General features: G+C 38.8%; 1 protein-coding gene across 1 annotated transcript in view; it reads right to left on the reverse strand.

The window, feature by feature from the left end:
* Nucleotides 1-20,320, reverse strand: part of LOC124158465 (lethal(2) giant larvae protein homolog 1) — a 99,224-nt gene extending 78,904 nt beyond the window's left edge. Inside the window, exon 1 of the mRNA XM_046533582.1 lies at nt 20,028-20,320. The gene's annotated coding sequence lies outside the window, so the exon portion shown is untranslated. The remainder of the gene's footprint in view (nt 1-20,027) is intronic.
* Between the last annotated feature and the right edge of the window lie 222 nt (nt 20,321-20,542).

Genomic DNA, 20,542 nt, shown 5'->3' on the forward strand with positions numbered 1-20,542 from the left:
TCTTATGATGATGTTTGCTTGCCAACTTTTGTGATTTAACATGGAAAAATGATTTAAAAGGAAAATTAAATTACCACAGTTCAGCCATGTTTATTGTAACGTGGAGGCAATCAACTTTTCATAATTAATTTTTAGATTTTTTCTAAGCATAAAACTTTTCAAGAAGTCAAAAAATAAATCACTCAGAATAGACTGAAATTTTTTTCAGAATATTTATTGTCTAACCTATTGTCTATTGTGAATCAATTTTTAGCTAGTTTGGATAGGTGAGATCACTCTGGACTGTGCCATAGACCAGGGGTGTAGCTAGGAGTTAAGGCAAGTAGGGGTTTTGGGCTCAACTACATTCCGGCCGCCAAGAGTTGTCCGATGATAGGAAAAAGAGGGGGTAGGGGGCAAGGTTGCCAGGCAAGAAAGGGAAACGCCCACCTCACATGTAAACAAAAGGCTTCCCTTCAGAGAGGTACCTGATAGGACGACGAGCTTGAAGGACCCAAAGGCAGAATCCTTTGTTTTGGTGATTCGAAGAAAGGGCTTGTTTTGATGGTTCATGCTTTTTTCGGTGCTTCATATGCACATGACAACGTTTTATGACTAGGCGAGGGTGTGAAGTCCATTTGGGGGACAGCGATTGACTGCAAACCGTGCTGGCACAGGGTTCTCCGCCACTCCTTACGAACTGTCATCAGATAACTCTCGCTGGCTGGACTGTAATACTGAGGGGTTGGGGATAATGGAATAACCACCTGGGTAAGCGAGAGGTGTCAGGGCCCATCTCCCAGAAAAAAAATTAAGGTGAATGGTACAAAATGGTGAGTTTTTACGGCTTTCTTAGGAATATTTTATTAATCCTTACAATAGTCTACAAGTAATATTAATCTAATTAAGTAAAATATATTAAACTTTAAAAATTTTTCAAAATCATAATATATGAACAACAAAGATTTTTAAACGAATTAGTGAAAATAATACCAAATCACTTCAAAATAAAGAAATAATAGCATAATTATTGTCCAAACTATGGTCATTAGAAAATTGTCTTGCACAAGTTCGACAGAATGGCAATTTTTGCTGTTAATTTAACAATTAAAATTAGCTCATAAAAATCAAACTCAGCCATTTTGTTAACCATTTATATAGATATACACAACATATATTTTTTTCGAGAATTATCCACGATGGTAATGACGACCATGATGGACCCCGCAATTTTCATTGGCGCCTGAATAAATTTGAACGTAATAGGGTAGTTTCCTTCATCAAACAAAACGAAAGGCATTGATTGTTATTCGCAACCCACCATTAATGTATGTATTCATAATATAAAAATTATTTGGTTTTAGAAGTCCCAGTGAAGACGAATGGCAATGGTCAATTTTATCCTCATTTGAAAAAGGCAAGATTGGCGCCTATACGATGCCACTCCACGTGAAGTCACGGGGACCTAGTTTCTATTCGTGTAGATAGGAGTTTTACATTGTCTGAGATTACCGAATGCATGCATGAGGCACAGACTTCATGGAAACATCTCTTAATAATTACCTATTAAAACTATTTAAGGTCGGACAGTCTCCTTCGTTTGATAAGGTATTAATAATCCTTATTTAAGCCAAGCGCTACCTACTAGCAGGGTACTTTGCTACCTGCTAGCATCCTGCGACGTATCAGCGCTCAAAGCCTCGCCCCAAGGTCACCTCATTTGCGGCAGCGGGAACCAGAAGGACGTCACACGGGATTTTCCCAGCATTCATACTTAGCCGTCACGTTTTCGCGCGCTTGAAAATTTTCACTTTTCATTTAATCGCGAAAAATAGATATCGTCATTTAAAAATCTAAAAGCGTGAAATACGTACTTCAGGAGTAATAATCATTCGATATAAGCAATAAAAAAATAATAGGAACCACCCTATTGCCCCATACTTTCTTCAGATTCGCCTTCGGCATGCCTTATTATCACTAAATATTGTCCGTTGAGAGCGGTAAGGGTGAAGCCGTCTCCATCTACATCACACCATCTCTATCTACACCTCATGATTGCTACTCGACAAATAGTGAAAAAGCGGAAATAACTGATGCAAAATTGGTCATTTGGAGTTTGGATGTGGTGAGCGCAAGCGGCCCTTAGCACACAGTACTTTTAGCGCAGGGGCGGATTAACGTCGTTTTGGGGGAGGGGCGGTTCACCTCTTCCCGCGGCGCGGTGCCTTGATGGTATGCGATTTATCTCAACGATGATACACACACGCTTATTGTTAGACGGGTGGCTTGAAGATATTCTTCAATTATACTAAACTTTGTCTGTTAACCTGGTGAAGTAAAAACTTTCATGTGAGAGCCACCTTAATGATTATCAACTTATCAAGTTTTCCAGGAATCGTAGGGAAACGTCACACACCTCCTCCTTAATCCACCCCTGCTATAGACAGCGCGGAAACCTCGCGGAAAAGTCCGTTTTCAGGAAATGCGCCCTTGAGAGATTCTAATATATCTGGGAATTTTCATACTAAATAGGTACCTTACGAGCCCGTGAACTTCAATCATATGCACTCCGATGTCACAACGCGCGAAGACCCATCAAAGAATTCTTCCTCCAACGGTTTTTAGAACTATGTCTCTACAAGTCTCGATTGGAGTAGGGTTTACTTTTGTCGAAATGTCTGCCTGACAAACTTTGGCAGTAGGGTGGTTTCCTATTATTTTTTTATTGCCTAAATCGAAAGATTATTACTCCTGGAGTACGTATTTCACGCTTTTAGATTTTTAAATGACGATATCTATTTTTCGCGATCAAATGAAAAGTGAAAAATTTCAAGCGCGCGAAAACGCGACGCGTAAGTAGGAATGAAGGGAAAAAGTCCGTACGACGCATTTCTGGTTCCCCCTCCCGCCTGGTAGGTGACCTTGATCGAGGCTCTGAGCGCTGATAGGACGCAGGATGCTAACGGGTAGCTGAGTACCTTCCTGTCTGGTAGCGCATGGCTTAAAAAAGGTTTATTAATACCTTATCAAGCGAGGAAAACTTTCCGACCTTAGCCAGTTTTAATAGGTGATTATTAAGACATGTTTCCCTGAGCTCTGTGACTCATGCATGCATTGGTAGCCTCTGACGATGCATAACTCCTATCCTCTCGTGTAGAAACTAGGTCCCTGTGACGTCACGTGGAGTGGAATCGCATGGGCGCCAATCTGGCCTTTTTCAAATGAGGATAAAATTTGACCCTTGCCTTTCGTCTAAACCGGTATTTCAAAAACCAAATAATTTGTGTATTATGAATACACTAATGGTGGGTAACGAATCGCCATCAATGCCTTTTGTTTTCTTTGATGAAGGAAACTACCCTATTGACTGCTCAGACGGTGTACAGGTGTCGTAGTAGAGGTAGTAGGCAATGAATCCACCTTCACTTCTACAGGTCACCCGGTCAAATCTTATTGACGGCCGATTGGATGCTGCACTCATTGAATAGTACGTTTTTTCTTTGTCGTTCCATCTTCTCAGAATAAGGGTAGAAGGCTCAGAGATAGAAATACGATGGGTGAATCGGCGATTTTTTTAACTACTGGAATTCAACTACAGCCTTGCAAAACCATTCCGACAGTTGACGGAAGAGTAAAATTTGACTACATACTACGTCGCACAGCCCCACTTCAGTGCCCATAACTGCTCGCAACACCCCATAGTGTATCCACTAACCTGGGAAACCTACCTGCTCGGGGAAATTCGGTCCTCTGATTCAGTGAGGAAATTTGGCGAGTGACTTCGAAAAATCGGCAAATATTCCATGCAGCGAAAACTAGCCCCAATAGGGAAGTGCACTAATTTTTTTTTATTGCTGAATTTGAAAGTTTAGCCTAAAAAAGAAACATTAGTATAGTCACTTTTATTTTCTGCATCTGGGGTATGCACTTTAAAACGTTTTGAAAGTCGGAAAATTTCATGTTGCGCTGAAACACAGTGCCTCCATCTTGATTGAGATGTGACGTCACAAGGCAGTAGTCACCAGTGGAGTATTGCTGTATTCCGTCGCCTTCTTTAGCGCGGCGAGAGTTTCCGGGAATCGGTGGAGTTTGCTTCCTAAAAATGTCGTCTAGTACCGAAAACATGAATTCAAAATAGAATTATAAATGATTTTTTGTTCCAAATTTCATCTCGACGTCGAAACAAAAGCCTGGAGAAGATATTCATTCCCGTGCCTTAAGCACAAGCTATACGGAATAAATGGTTCAAGGCTGCTCCCGACACTTACCTATCGATGATATTCTGTTTTGAAGATCATTTGAAGGTATTGTAAGATCAAATTGATATTTATATTATAATAATTTACTTAATAGGTACCTCAGTCACATCAGAAAGTGTGTTGAGTCAAAATATAGCATCTTCCGCGTAGACCTACGTAATTTATAAACTGAAAGCAGTTTGGTTAAAGAATTATGGCGCGACTGTTTTTTTACACGACCGGGCAAAATGCGAACTTTGCCCATGATATGTGCATATATGATAACAAACGATTTTTGTTAAAGTCAATCTTTATTTGTTGAAATTAGTACATTTATAGGTGATACAGATATAAAGGTACACGGCAGGTCGCGCGGCGTAATTTGTACTCCACTGGTGACGGGTTCATCTTGCTGATCTAAAAAAAATAGCTACAATACCTCGAACTTTGAAAACTCGCAATATAGGCAGTCAAAGTACACTGTAAGAATACACGAGACCATTATAGCCCAGAATGTACGTACAATGTCGAAATCCTTGGTTTTCAAAGATTGACGTATTTTATACGCCAGCGCGCCCGGTCCAGGGTTATCAACTTTTATTTCATCCTATTTGTTAGTTGAAATTATATTTCAGAATGTTTCTTTTAGCACTGCTACTGAGGTAAACTGGTAGGTACTGAGTACAAGGTACTGAGGTATGTACTGAGTAAGTAAACTCCCTTTGGAGTAATGTGAATTACAAGTGTTCGAGATATATGGCATTTTATATTCGCTTTGTGTTCTTATTAATTAAGCCTGTACGCATATTGTTGCTTGCCGCGAGCCTTTAATGGTATGTGCTCTTGCAAGAGTGGTTTTCATTTTTAATGTGGAAGTTGGTCAGTATAAGCAAAGAAAAAAATTAACATTTTAGCGCACACCAACCCTTGTAGTCATCGTATCTCGGCGTTTGTAATGACACTGCTATAATGACGATAAAAAAATTGTCTCATGTCAATGATTGCTGCAATTATAATTAATGATAAACTAGACGCCGTATGATCACAATGAAGGCAACAAAAAATAATGTCATGAAAGTAGACTTGAACCATGCTCCTTCGGGTAACTTCCTTCCTTTGACTCGTGCACGCTACCACTACCCCAACCGACCCATTATTTTGTAGTGGATATTTTGGATTTATATATATAACTTGTAAAAAGTAACGCATGAAAATTAATTACTTACAGCCTAACTAACGCCCTAATTGAAAAAGATGCAGCAAGGTACGCGGTCTCCCCTTGTTAGCCTTAACGTCTCGCATTTCTATGGAGCGTTGAACCTGTCCTCCTTATTCAAAAATTCAGTAACCATAAATACATCAAAGTTTGGTATACCATTTATAAATCGTTGGAATTTTCCTTCTCCCAACCAAGATTATCTTTTCTTGAACCCATCCTGGACAGCGAACCATTGCAACAACCAGCCAGCTCGGAAATAAGGCTAACATCCCATGATTCTAGTAGCGAAGGGCGAACGTTCCGGCCGGCGTGAATACATACGCAACGAATAAGTCTTGCAGCAAACGTCTGAAATAGGTTTATTAGTTTGACTCGGTTCTTACAAAAAAGTTTTGGCATGATAAACGGCATTGTGCCAAAATATACCCAGCGAAAAATAAATGCCATCATGCATTTATTAAAGATTCAATGTGCTATTCGTACTACTCTTTCCAAACTTGAAGTTGACACGTAAATGAATATTAATATATTACGCAATGATGAAGTCGTTTACTCAAAAGAGAAGCAGCCACATATATAATCTGAAGATATTTTATGACAGCAAAAAACGGATACCCTCAAATTCTGTAATTTTTCTATGCAATAATAGTGGTAGAACTAAACGGCGTAGAAGCTGCCTTCTGCTACTGCCTTGTGACGTCACGGCCAATATTCAACATGGACACCCGTTTTCGCGGCCTTTGAATTTTTCCATATTTCAGACGGTCATCTCGAATCAAGTACTCACTATTAGGATTTAAACTGTGGTTTTACGACATTATGTTATTCTGAACTCTAATTTAAAAAATGTGTTTGGTGCATTTGAAACACTAGTGCACTTCCCTATTCGTTGATTGCCGCAGTGCACCCTAACCAAAACAAATAATAATCCTTATTGGATGTTTGTTATTTTCCCAGGACTCTAAATATCTGGATTGAAGCTCAATTCCAACATATTTCCATTTCAATTATTCTCTGACATCAGAGTTGCTTGATTGATATTCTTCTCTCATTCCCCTTCGTACGCCTCATTTTGGATACTTATAGTTCGCAGAACTGTTCGTGGACTGCACTTCTGTTCAAGGTCATGGTAGTATCTATCATGGGCGTACCCAGCGAGGGGCAGGGTGGGGTAGCTGCCCCCTCTCCTCCTAAATGCAAAAATCGTAAAAGTCTTTAAGCAAAATCAGTACTTAATTGAAGCGAAAGTATTCAACAAATTTTCTCAAATTTCATAAACTAATAAAGCCCTGTTATAATTTTATTAAAATGTTGGTTTCATTCACCTTTACCATGCTAAAATGTCACAACTTGGCTTCCCTCTCCTTGATCATGGCTTGCCCCCCCCCCAGACCATGGCTTGCCCTCCCCCCTAGTTACGATCCTGGGTACGCCCTTAGTATCTATGCTGGTTATTTCATGGTGCTAAATTCACTTTCATGTTGAGGGCATTTAAGATTCGAGACATCTTTTGGAAGAGGTAGTGAAAAGGATTACTTGTGATGACCAAAATAAATTCAATATAGCAAGGATTTTCGTCCGTGTATTAATGTGACGAGCAATTTTAAAGAATGTATTGGCGGTATTGAATTTCATTTAATTGAGGTAACTAGAAATTGTAGAGAAGTTTTTATCATAAGTATCATTACAAGATGTCACGAACAGCATTAAAATGGCTGGACTACTATTCCTATGGTCAATAATTCCTATCCCATGGGTATTATTTACCGTCAAATGCTTTTGTAGAGGACTTTGCGCAAAGCATCTCCTGTATGGTATGAGGCACGATGTGGTGGAAGTTCTTCAGTGGAAATGTTGTAAAGCATCACTAATGGTGGACAAACGTCAGTTACTGTATAAAATTTAAATATCAATTTTTCAAATTCAAATTTTCTGAACACTTCCGTCGAAGAAAATATGATCCGTATCATGCAGTAATACCCTGTGTACTCACTTGATATAGTATACTGTGTCTCGGGGCGGATCCAGGATTTTTTTCCGGGGGGTGGGGAGCAAAAGGGTCTGATAGGTCTTCTCATATTTGAGATTAAAAATAAATACAACTATTACTGTATAAAATATTATCTTTATTTTGATATGAAAGTTATTAATATTAAATTAAATGATTGTTGCTCCGCAATTCACAAAATAAATCGAACTTAATAATGACCGTTTTAAAAATCTTGTCTAGTTTTTAAGCGTCTGGGGGGTATCGTGCCCCTCCCCCCTAAATCTGCCTATCACTAAGTCGGCACTCGCAGACTATCCCTAAAATCCTTCCTTTAAATAAAATCCATACAAAACGAATGGCTATTCATAATACAGATTTCAATTGATGACTAGACGGGTGTTTTCAAATCTATCATCAAGCATTAGATATGCACAGAAAACTACACATCTACTTATTTCATTCATTATTAAGCTATTAAAATGGGTTAAGTGGTATACTTGTATTATTGTGACAGCATTCAGGGCCCCCTGTTGGCAACCTTATGGGGTGGTCTTCACTTTGGGGTAGGGGAGTAAGTCTGCTGGGGCAAGATCGGTGCTGTTGAGAGGCCGAGGAATCATCATAACGGAATTTTTTTCCACGGGCTCGGTTACCACGAACACACCCTCTATCAACGGTGATACAGCATAGAAATAACCAAAGAGTAGCGGCAATGAAGCGAGACTGGGCAACGTAGCTAATGTGGTTAAATTTTATTGCTTTTTCAAGTGCCTGTATGGTCATGCAAGGTAGGAATTGAAGTTCAGTAAAAAGATATCATGATTCCAATGATCGTGTTTCCTGCGAGACCATCCAGAATCATCCTGCGAAACCTCCACCACCCTAGGCGTGGATAGCCACAAGGTTAACATTCTTCCAATTCCACCAGCAAGCTTATCGCTTACTATGATATATTGGAGCAATATACATCGCTTACTTAAAATGATTTTGGCTTGCAAAATTATATATCGCTCGCTTAAATGCATCGCACAGAGGGTGAAATCGAAAAAAACGGGCAAAAACCTCATTTTCGACTTTTTTAAATCGATACAAAAGTGGAATAGTAATATTATTAGATACCCAGACACCCACATAGCTTAACTAAAAATAAAAGCTATTTATTTCAATTCAGTTTCGTATTTTATAATGTGCTTTGAAAAAATTCCCAAAGAAATGCGGCAAATTTTTAGCAAAAAATCTCAAATATTTCCTTCCACTGGTATGCGGATAAAATAAATAGACAGTTCTTTTGGTGAATATATTACGAAAATACGTCAATTATAGTATATATAGGTATTCTTCCAGGAAAAGTTTACCTTCCTAGATGCCATTATGTATGATTTAAAAATATGCTCTTTTTTTGCTAATTAAAAATTAAATCAAAGATAAGCATTATTATCTCCGCTGAAATATTAATATCCTCGCTTAGAAAATGTTTCTACTGTGCAATTCTGTTCCACTGGCACACTTTAATTTTTGATAAGTTGCGTACTGCGGCGAGGGAGTTTTGTTTTTCAATTATTCTATATAATAAAAGAATAAGGCCATATCGTGGAGAGTGACCTCGCTTTATTGATACCCATATACATATATTATGCTTCCATGAGCTATATATTTTTTACGATTGGATTTTATTCAATCTATTTGGGATTTTATTTAAAATATGACCTTTTTTCGCCTAAAAATGGGATGTTAGTATGATAAAATATGCTATTTCCTCTTGTTTCGCCAAAGATAATTTTTTAAAGGTTATATTGAAATCTATTTCTCCCGACGAAAAAGAAATATCAAGCATCAACTTACCCCCTCATTGATTTTTTTTCAAGATAGAGAACAATAAATACAACCAATTCTCACCTATCTTCTATGTAGCTCGCGTTGTAATATTATTGGGGAGCGAGAGGGAGGTGGATGCCGATGACATGGGAGCCCCAATTTTAAGATCAGAATTTGATGCAGCTGTAAGAGACCATAGGATAAATAAAGCGTCTGGCATTGATGATATTCCCGCAGAGCTAATGAAAAATGCAGGAGAGAAGACGTTGAACCAGCTGTACAAAATCATTAGTGAAATGTACTCGACAGGTGAGATACCAAAGGACTTCGAGAGGAACGTTATTATCCCTATTACGAAGAAGAAAAGAGCGGAGAAGTGCGAAGATTTTAGGACCATAAGCCTAACTACACATGCGTCGAATATACTGACTAGGATCATCTATAGAAGAATAGAACGAAGAGCAGAAGTGCATTTGGATGAGGACAAATTTGGATTCAGAAAAAAAAGGCACAAGGGAAGCAATTTAGACTGCTCATAGAGAAGAGAATGGAAAAGATCAAGCCAACGTTCGTTGCGTTCGTGGACATAAAGAAGGCATTTGACAACGTGGATTGGAGCACAATGCTTAGAATCCTATAAGAAATTGGGGTTCTTTACAATGATAGAAGAATCATCTACAGTTTATACAAAAACAAAGTAGCGGTGATAAAATCAGGGCCCAGCTGTGAAAAAGCAAGAGTTAGGAAATGAGTGAGTTAAGGCTGTGCGTTGTCACCCGTAATATCAACGTTTACATTGACAAAGCTATTAATGAAATCAAAGAAAAAGCATTGGGAGTGAACATCCATGGAGAAAAAATTATCATGCTAAGATTTGTCGATGACATAGCTGTTATAGCAGAAACAGAGAAGGATGTGAAAAATATTCTGGTTAATATGGGTAGGGTGATCGGTAAATATCAACTGAAAATAAGCACAAAGAAAACCAAGATATTATTATGCAGCAGAAGAGAAGAAGTCAAGACTAACATTAAAATAGGGAGGCAAAAACTGAAAGAGGTGGATGAATTCGGTTATTTGGGAAGCAAGATTACTAATGACGGAAGAAGCAATAAAGAAATTATCAGCAGAATAGCCCTGGCGAAGAGAGCATTCCACAAAAGAGAGACCTGCTTACAGCGGGAAACCTAAGTATGGAAGTAAATAAACAATTTATAAGAACCTACATTTGGAGTATGCTCCTATACGGAAGTTAGGCATGGACAATGACCGTAGCGGAGAAGGCAAGGATAGAACTGGCCTGAGGCCTTTGAAATGTGGTGCAACAGAAGATTGATGAAGATCAAATGGACCGAGTTAGTAACGAGGAACTCTTAAGAAGAGTAGGAGAGAAGAGATGTCTCATGAAAACCTTAAGAAGAAGACGGAACAACCTTATAGGCCACATCTTGAGACATGATGGCCTAATGAAGACAATCGTCGAGGGACAATTGGAAGGCGGGAACGGAAAAGGAAGACCTAGCACAAAATACATGGAACTAATAAAAAAAGATGTGAAAGAGAAGAAATACGTAGGTGTGAAAAGATTAGCCGATAGGAGAACTGAGTGGAGAGCTACGTCATACCAATCCTAGGATTGTTGAACAGTGTTGATGATACGTCTTTTTAATATAAGCAAAATTAGGACTAAAACGTGTATCCTACTACAGTGGCGCAGAGAGGATTAGGGGAATTTTGGGGGATAAACCCCCCCCCCAGACCTCACAGAAATTTTTAAGTTAAATCTATTTTACTTAATTGGATTAATATTGCTAATATAATAGTGTGAGGATTTATAAAATATCCCTCAGAAGGCCGTAAAAATCACCATTATTAACCATTTATCTTAAAATCTTAGGCCTCCGCACCTCCCGCTTACCCTGGTGGGTATGCAATACCCTCAAGCCCCCCAGTGTTACTTGCGCCTGAAACACCCCCTAGCCTTAATTCCTAGCTGCGCCCCTGTCCTACTATTAAAACAGTGAGACCACACACATTTTGACACCCTGGGTGTTGAAAAACCTAGGCAGGACTCAAGGTCAGTGGATCACGACTTCATCGATAGGCGTGACACCTGAAAGTCGTTGTGAACATGTCGGGTTCATTTGGAGATGTCAAAATTTTTCTGAAACTTGTAAGCATGTACATTTTGGAATATTCTGCCCATTAATGCTTTTGTGCTCTGGGAAGTAATCTCAAAGCCTCGTGCTACGATACAGAAATGAAGCCTATGTTTCGCAATCAGCCGCTCCCCTTTTTTTACGGTGGCTATTATTGCCTGAAGCCATATTTTTTCATTTCATCGTAAAACGTGCATAATGAAAATCTGACAGGGTAATAAAAGGCTTTTACATTATGATGCATTTTTGAGACTGGTGAAAATGAAGGCGATAATTTTTGGCCAGGCTTTGGACGGCCTCCATAGATTTGTTTGTTGTAGGGGAGAAATAACTTTCAGTGTGTGGTGGCCAACTACAGACAGTGGCGGAAACAGAAAAAACTCAAGGGGGGGGCGCAACATATCTTGAGTTGTCTTTACTTTTATCGTAATAAAAGATGATCAAGTCACAGGCAAAGTATAAGAAAATTTTATTTAAAGTGATTATAAACATGTAAAAGACAATGGCCATCTTATGATATAAAAATGTTACAATTGTGGTTTTGCAATGTTCGGTAATACAGGCGGACCCGCAAGGGGGGGGGGCGCCCCCTGCGCCCCCCATCTGTATCCGCCACTGACTACAGAGCTCTTACTTGATATTTTTTATAAAATCTTGAAAATAAGGAAATTATCTTCATGCTATATGAATATTTTCATAAACATTCGGAAGGAGACAAGAGAGTGAGTGAACAGAACAGAAATATCTGTAAGTAAGATGGTGAAATTGACGAAAACTCAATACTCGCAAATTCAAGGAACGGCAAAACATGTTTGTGTATGATTTAAATGCATATCATTAAAAGATAACATAAGCAATACGGGTGCCTTATCCGAGAGGCCTGGATGATACATTCTGAATTGAAACGTGAGTAATTTACCAATTAAATGTGGTTTTGGCCAGCTTTATTTCGATTTTTACCCACTTTACAGCGCCGCCTTAACATGTGTGAGACGTTTGCGGTCGCATGCATGATTTGGAGAGTGGTGCCGTGTTGAGAAAACAAATTTTCAAGTAAAATACGAAACATGCGCGAAAAAGTTTTAAGATATAATAAAAGTTTGGACATATTGTAGGATAAATAACTCCGTAAGGGTTGGCAACGTTTCACTGACGGAAATTTAGTTAATATAACAAGACTGAATCGTTATAAAATTACGTACTTGAATTCTAGTTTCCGGGACCAACGCCGGCTGGCAATCCCTTCCCTTTGTTGCGTGGTCTCGGACGGGCCGTGACAGCGAGTGAGCACCACTGTCCATTCCGAGGTATGTGTCCGCCTCGGACCTAGCCACGAATGGGCCAAATCTCGAAAAGCTGGCCAATATATGAATATAATGGTTGAATAGGGCGGTTTCCTATTATTTTTTAGTGCCTAAATCGAAAGATTATTACTCCTGGAGTACGTATTTCACGCTTTAAGATTTTTAAATGACGATATCTATTTTTCGCGATTAAATGAAAAGTGAAAATTTTCAAGCGCGCGAAAACGCGACGGCTAAGTATGAATGCTGGGAAAACTCCGTGTGACGTCGCACAGTGGGCTAGAATCGAAAAAAGCTGGCCAAAACCTCAAAATCGATTTTTTTGAGCTAGGAAGTTGAAACTTCGCATACACATTCTCAAATAAATTGTGCATAACTACCCAGATTATTTTGGTCCTGTGTTTTCACTTTAATAATATATGTGAGGTCAAAGTTGAGAAAATTTAGCGAAAAACGACCACCCTCGATTTTTTCTGAAAATTGCCGACTTTATCCTCGTGCAGTGGTTTTATAAATAGTTTTATCGACAAAACTGTTATACCATCTTAATTGACACTTCTTATTATTTCATTTGAAAGGTTTTTAAAGATTTTGTTTCATCAATAACCATAGATACATAACAAAATGGCGGAGCCTGTTTTCAACCCATTTTTTTTACATAAACGTAGAAAAAAAGTAGACATTGTCACCGGCTTACACTAAGTAACTTATATCATGTCGTTCTTTGAAGCTTGTACATTGTGAATCTAAAGTCAAACCTTGCACCAATTTGCAACCCCGAATTTTAAATCGTTTTTTCGAACGCACGGACGACTCCGGTTCTGGCCGGCGGCGGCGGAGAGTACGGCGACGCGGCAAGCGGGTGGATGCAATATGGTCTCATTCACTTTTATGTGTGGATAACAGATATATTAGTGACAGAAAATAATCACCAGAAAGTAAAATTTATAAATATTGCTACGAATGACTCTCATTATGCAATCGCTGGGCACTGCAAGAGGTGCACTGAAAGGTTTCTTTCTTTGAGTGCATTCCATGGAGAATGGACTTAAATCGCGTTCTTAAAGTGAGGAAACGGACTCTTTTACTAACTAATAAAATTTTTAAAAATAACAGTTAATATATTCCTTAAACGTGATGGAAAATGGCTCAATACAGTACTTGATTTTGCCGAATTTTGCCAAATCAGGTACTGTCTTGGTGCTTGAAGAGCTCATTATTCTTATCCAGTAAGGTTATTTAGTTTATATTCTTGATTTAAAGCAATTAATAACTATTCCTTATGCAGCACAATTTACATGTTGCTCTAGTTTAGCCAGTGCAGATGGACGTCAATTCATGTTCTCAGGGTTGTATCGAGAGAACGAATAGGAGGAAAACGAATGCAAAAGGAAGATACAGTGACCATCCTCGGCGGCAAGAAGAACTCTTGCCAAGAGGATAAAATGCAACCCAGAGTATTGTGTTATGTCAGATTAAGAGGCCCTCTCACTAAGTAATTGTGTCCATGCAGCTCACAAAATTTCGGTGCAAGGGTCTTCGAAAATCTGAAATGTCAGGGATATAATATTAACCCCAGCGATGAGAGAGTGACGCGAGCATATGATTTCATTTACCCGAGTGTAATTATTGTAGCAGAGATTATATAAGAAGTTTCCAAAAATGGTTCTGTTCTCTTACTGCGACTCGAATCTTAACGTGCATTTCCACAGATCCTAGTTTCGCGTCGCATATAATGTGCACTTTAATTTGCAAACACGGCTTTGATAGCAGTGAGGACATGCGAAATATAATTGCACGTGGGAACGAGGGCCTATGTCTCATGAATTATTGCTCGTGAGCACCTTTGTGCCTTCTTGTTTAGGTAAAAAATGCTGTTCGTTAGGCGAAGCATGAAACAGGCACGAGTATTCAAAAGTCATCACAATTATTCTAGATTTCCTCTCCAAATAATTTAATTTTCTCTCTCTCTCACTGACGCTTTATATACAATTATGGTATGCCACCAACCGTGCATAAGGTCTTCATTCAAGGAGCTGACATTGCAACAGAGTCCATTCTTAATTGCGGCAACTGACAGGGGAAGCAATATAGGCACGATATAAGGACGTGAGAAAGTTCCGTGAACGGTTGACTAGAAAAATGGCACGAGTGGCCACAAATAGGGATTTATTTCGAAGACAAATCCTAATGTCATAACTGATAATGACAAAAATTATGCCAATTAAACTGGCGGAGACACACAGCTTACCGAACAATGTAATGGATCTGTTTTTGAAAAAGGAAAACAATGCTTTAGCTCAGTCAGTGAAAGTGATAAAAACTCGTCAGATAGTGAATGAAAAACAGTAACCTTTTATTGCTGACAGTGCTAATTGCAGTATGTTAGTTGGGAAAAGCGTAAATTGTGTTGCTTTTGTTTATGTTATGTTTGTATGGTAAAATATTCCTGAAAAATAACCATTTTGTCAGCAGCGCAGTTCATTAAGAATAATGACGTTGATATATAGGTAAGAGATTTAAATCAATACTTTATATTGAGCATAAGACATAGATTAAAATGAACTGTTATTCTTAGAAAGAATACATTATTCGATGTGAGTAATATGCCTTCCGAAGCTTTTAAAGCTAAAAGGAGTTCAAACCAAAAACAAGTTCGAAGGACTCGGCACTACAACAATACTATAAAACGACCGTTGTCCGAAGGCCTTTAAATATGTATGGCAGGTTAGGAAGTGGAGGCCATGGATCATTGAGGGCTCTTGCCTAGAAATAGAGCTTGTTAGTTAATAAAAGAGTATAATAATTCGGCAAAATCAAGTACTGTATTGAGCCATTTTCCATCACGTTTAAGGAATATATTAACTGTTATTTTAAAAAATTTTATTAGTTAGTAAAAGAGTCCGTTTCCTCACTTTAAGAACGCGATTTAAGTCCATTCTCCATGGAATGCACTCAAAGAAAGAAACCTTTCAGTGCACCTCTTGCAGTGCCCAGCGATTGCATAATGAGAGTCATTCGTAGCAATATTTATAAATTTTACTTTCTGGTGATTATTTTCTGTCACTAATATATCTGTTATCCACACATAAAAGTGAATGAGACCATATTGCATCCACCCGCTTGCCGCGTCGCCGTACTCTCCGCCGCCGCCGGCCAGAACCGGAGTCGTCCGTGCGTTCGAAAAAACGATTTAAAATTCGGGGTTGCAAATTGGTGCAAGGTTTGACTTTAGATTCACAATGTACAAGCTTCAAAGAACGACATGATATAAGTTACTTAGTGTAAGCCGGTGACAATGTCTACTTTTTTTCTACGTTTATGTAAAAAAAATGGGTTGAAAACAGGCTCCGCCATTTTGTTATGTATCTATGGTTATTGATGAACCAAAATCTTTAAAAACCTTTCAAATGAAATAATAAGAAGTGTCAATTAAGATGGTATAACAGTTTTGTCGATAAAACTATTTATAAAACCACTGCACGAGGATAAAGTCGGCAATTTTCAGAAAAAATCGAGGGTGGTCGTTTTTCGCTAAATTTGCTCAACTTTGACCTCACATATATTGTTAAAGTGAAAACACAGGACCAAAATAATCTGGGTAGTTATGCACAATTTATTTGAGAATGTGTATGCGAAGTATCAACTTCCCAGCTCAAAAAAATCGATTTTGAGGTTTTGGCCAGCTTTTTTCGATTCTAGCCCACTGTGCGTCGTTCTGGTTCCCGCTGCCGCAAATGAGGTGACCTTGGGGCTAGGCTTTGCGCGCAGATACGACGCAGGATGCTAGCAGGTAGCAGAGTACCCTGCTAGCTGGTAGCGCTTGGCTTAGATAAGGATTATTAATACCTTATCAAACGAAGAAAACTTTCCGACCATTGCCAGTTTTAATAGGTGATTATTAAGACATGCTTCCCTGAGCTCTGTGCCTCATGCATGCATTTGTAATCTCAGACGATGTAAAACTCCTATCAACTCGTATATAAACTAGGTCCCTGTGACGTCACGTGGAGTGTCATCGCATGGGCGCCAATCTGGCCTTTTTCAATTGAGGATAAAATTGACCATTGCCATCCGTCTAAACCGGTATTTCTAAAACCAAATAATTTGTATATTATGAATATACTAATGGTGGGTAACGAATCACAATCAATGCCTTTCGTTTTCTTTGGTGAAGGAAACTACCCTATTGATGGAAGGAATACAGCCCTCGTAGCTTACTTGAAAATCTTACACCGAAAATAATGCATAGGTAACGAAACGTCGAAGTGTCGAAAAGATGCAGCCAACGGAATATTTTGATGTCGTTATTGAGCTTCACAGGTGTTTCATATTGCGCCCGAAGCATTGTATCATTTTTGGTCTTCAACCGATAACGTTATGAGAATGTGCTCAGGTTATAATGTAAATATAAAGGTTTTCAACATTCCCTTTAAAGATAAATTGATTTGTAATCATAAATCATTAGAAATATATAATAGTCCAGAGACCATTTTGAGTTTGAATGTAGTAAGAGTCAGGGGCGCAGCTAGGAATTATGGCTGGGGGAGATGGGGTTTAGGTGCAACTAATACCGGGGTGTGTGGGGGTATGGAATACCCACCAGGATAAGCGGTAGGTGCGAAACTAATAAATTGCGGAATTTTAAGACAAATGGTTCAAAATGGTGAGTTTTACGGCTTTCTGAGGGATATTTTATTAATGTTTACACTAATAAGTTAGTAATATCAATCCAATTAAGTAAAATGGATTAAACTTAAAAATTTCTCTCAGCTCTGGAGGTGGGGGGCTATCCCACAAACCTCCCCCATCGCTGCGCCTCTGGTGATAGTAAAGAACCTAACGAAATTGACCCTAAATCTAAACTTTGCGAACTCTGAAATTGATCTGTATTCTTTCCAACGGGACATTCGTTACATAATAGGGATGCAATAGTTAGAGTCCCTCATGAATCAGGGTTTATCATAAATATTGGAATTATATCGCGGATGGGGTGGGCGGAGAAGGATAACAGAGACGTGAATTGAGCCGCAGAAAGCTAGGGACCGCGGGAGTATGGGGTGGCTTGGGCCTAGAGCGGTCAAGTGGGGCCGCAGCAGATTGGAGGGGACGCGATGGATTTGATGGGGCTGGGTGAATTCCCGGCGGTTGAACAGGGGAGCGATGGGTAGAGATGCAGTGGACGGCCAAAAAGAATCTAACCTGTTCCTTAGTTCCCAATGCACCGAGTACTGAACTCGGCGCATTGGAAAGTGCTGTTTTACACGATACATTTACACGTTCGAGTTGCATGTGTGAATGCATGAACGATTTTGGTTGACCAGAAAGGAACATGTACGGATGCATAAACCTAATTATAACAGGTTCTATTTTATGTTCCTGCATCCGGACAAGTTAAACAGCTAACTTTGGCGTTCATTCTCGCGTTCATACATTTAGCCATTGACTGGTTGCACTGGTGAATGTACCGTGTAAACAAGCCTTCAATAATGGCATGCTGATACTCCCTCCAAAAGTCAAGAATTGCGCATTCGGCAACATATAGTAGAACCTCTATAGATTTGCGCTCTATTAAAATGCAAATATACACTGAATATAACTTTTGGTTGACTCCAGTCGAAGAAAAAGCCGGTGAGACAAAATTCGAATCCATCTTCGAGATTAAATGATCCAAAATGATACACATCAAATCACAGTGACGTCGACTTTTAACCTACTAGTGCAACGAATATTGTCGTTTTCCGGGGGGATTGAGGATAGGCTAGGTGCCACCTCCATTTTCGGCGAAAATTAAAGTTTGACGTATTTGTAAAACATTTATTGGCCACCAAGTTTGCTTAACATTTATCCACCTCATCAAGAATTTAATTATTCAAATATTACAAAACATAAACTTTTTGCTTTAACTTTTCCAATGATGTAATGGGTAATACTGAGCCCATTATAATTTGGCTAACTGATACATAAATAAAATAACTACGGCCATGTCCACTGCGAATTGGGCAATGCACTCTACTGTTAACCACAGTCTGGTTCTAGCCATTTTTTCCTAATTCAATAAACGTCACGTCAATGTTCTTTTTATCTTTTCGTTCCTCTAAACTATATACTACCATTTCTCTTTGTCAAATACCTATGGCTCGTATAATTTATGCCAAAACTAATTGAACGTTCCCAACTCACTCTAACGCTGAAAAAGGTCGGCATGGTTAATCTGAGTCATGATTATTGCATTTTTTTTACCGAGTTAATTACATCCATATGTATCTGATACTTAGGGATAAAATAATTTTTTTGGTGCATGGGGAGGAAATTTAAATATCAATGCCGAACACATGGAAGGTGCCGCTATAAAGTAAGTATTTTCAGCAGTTCATAAGTTTAAACAAATTAAAATTACCTGGGTCCGGAGAGTAAAGAATACTCCCTTCGAGAGATCTCCCGTGCAATTTTTTTTGCAGGGAATGAACGCTCTACGATAAATACAATTTCAAGTTTCTCTCGCGTATGGGAATTGTTGCCATGAATTTGCATATTCACTCCCTGTACTCCTTCCAAAGGATCCAAAAACTATTAAGCCATTAAAACTAAAAGATTATGATAAAATGTAGGAAGGGGTCATAACCCCTGTGACCCCTCCCTCCCTGAGTCCGCCACTGCATCCTACCTTATATCACTAGATGGATATTTATGTATTTTTGTCAGGCACGCTTACACCCACTGTTTGGAAGTTAACTCGCGATTTTCCCTGTGCGCAAGTGGTCCCAAGACCTTTCCATCGATGAAAGCATCAATAATTTACTACGAAAACAGACCACTATTTAAAAGCCCCAGATTTAGATTTTAAATCAAAACAATAGGCAAATCGTCCGTTTTCATTCAGTGAAATAACGTACCATTAACTTTATTACCCGTGTATATATATACATGAGTCTTATCTCGAGATAACTTTAGACCTGATTAATGGCCAACACATGTTATAAACTCTTACGATGGATCCTTCAAATCACCCGTTCAACTTATTGTACCGGTAGTAAGCGTCCAAGAACTAGGTTTTGATTGACCATTTTATAAGGCAACTAAAGGCAACTTGAAAAAACGTTGACTTCAAATGTCTACACACATATTTATGCCACAATTCCGTTAATAAAATAATAAGATGCGTTCATTTGAACGAAATATGGACGTTGTAAAATATCCATAAGGTGCTCAGGGCACACAAGGTGATGAAAATGACTTCATTTTTCCTCAAAGATTACTCTAGATAAACTCTGCAATAATTAGCTACCTGCGTAATAAATCTATTTTTATTTCATGCATTACCTTAGAAGTTACGTCATCCAAACACTTTCAACAGAATCATGGCGAACCAGGTTGGCCATTCCTCTTCAGCTGAAATAACGACATGCATATCTCACACTAACACTTCCAGATGCTCCCACAAATTCACCATCACAAAAATTAAAATAAAGATTTTTTAACCTTATTAAGAGCAGTATTATTCTTTCACTTTTCGAAGGCGAATAATACTTTGGATTACATATTAAGAACACTGATATTACGCGATGGGCTATCATGAATTAATTCACACGGTGGATATGCCGCAACACTCAGAGAGCAACGAAACCATCCATCAACGAAATCATCGCACGACTACGGTGTGTCCACGGCTTATGCCCCATCCAGAAAATTTCTTCCCCCCATACCGTCCGCGTCACAGCCAATCCAAAGAAACGGATTCGTTCATTCAAATGCACTTCACTGCGTATCGCCAAATTTTATCCGCCAGGAGTCGTGGTCAAAATATTGGAAATGCATACCCGACGCTCCTGAGGGTT

This window comes from Ischnura elegans, chromosome 1, assembly GCF_921293095.1.
Source record: "Ischnura elegans chromosome 1, ioIscEleg1.1, whole genome shotgun sequence".
In the NCBI taxonomy this organism is placed as follows: domain Eukaryota; kingdom Metazoa; phylum Arthropoda; class Insecta; order Odonata; family Coenagrionidae; genus Ischnura; species Ischnura elegans.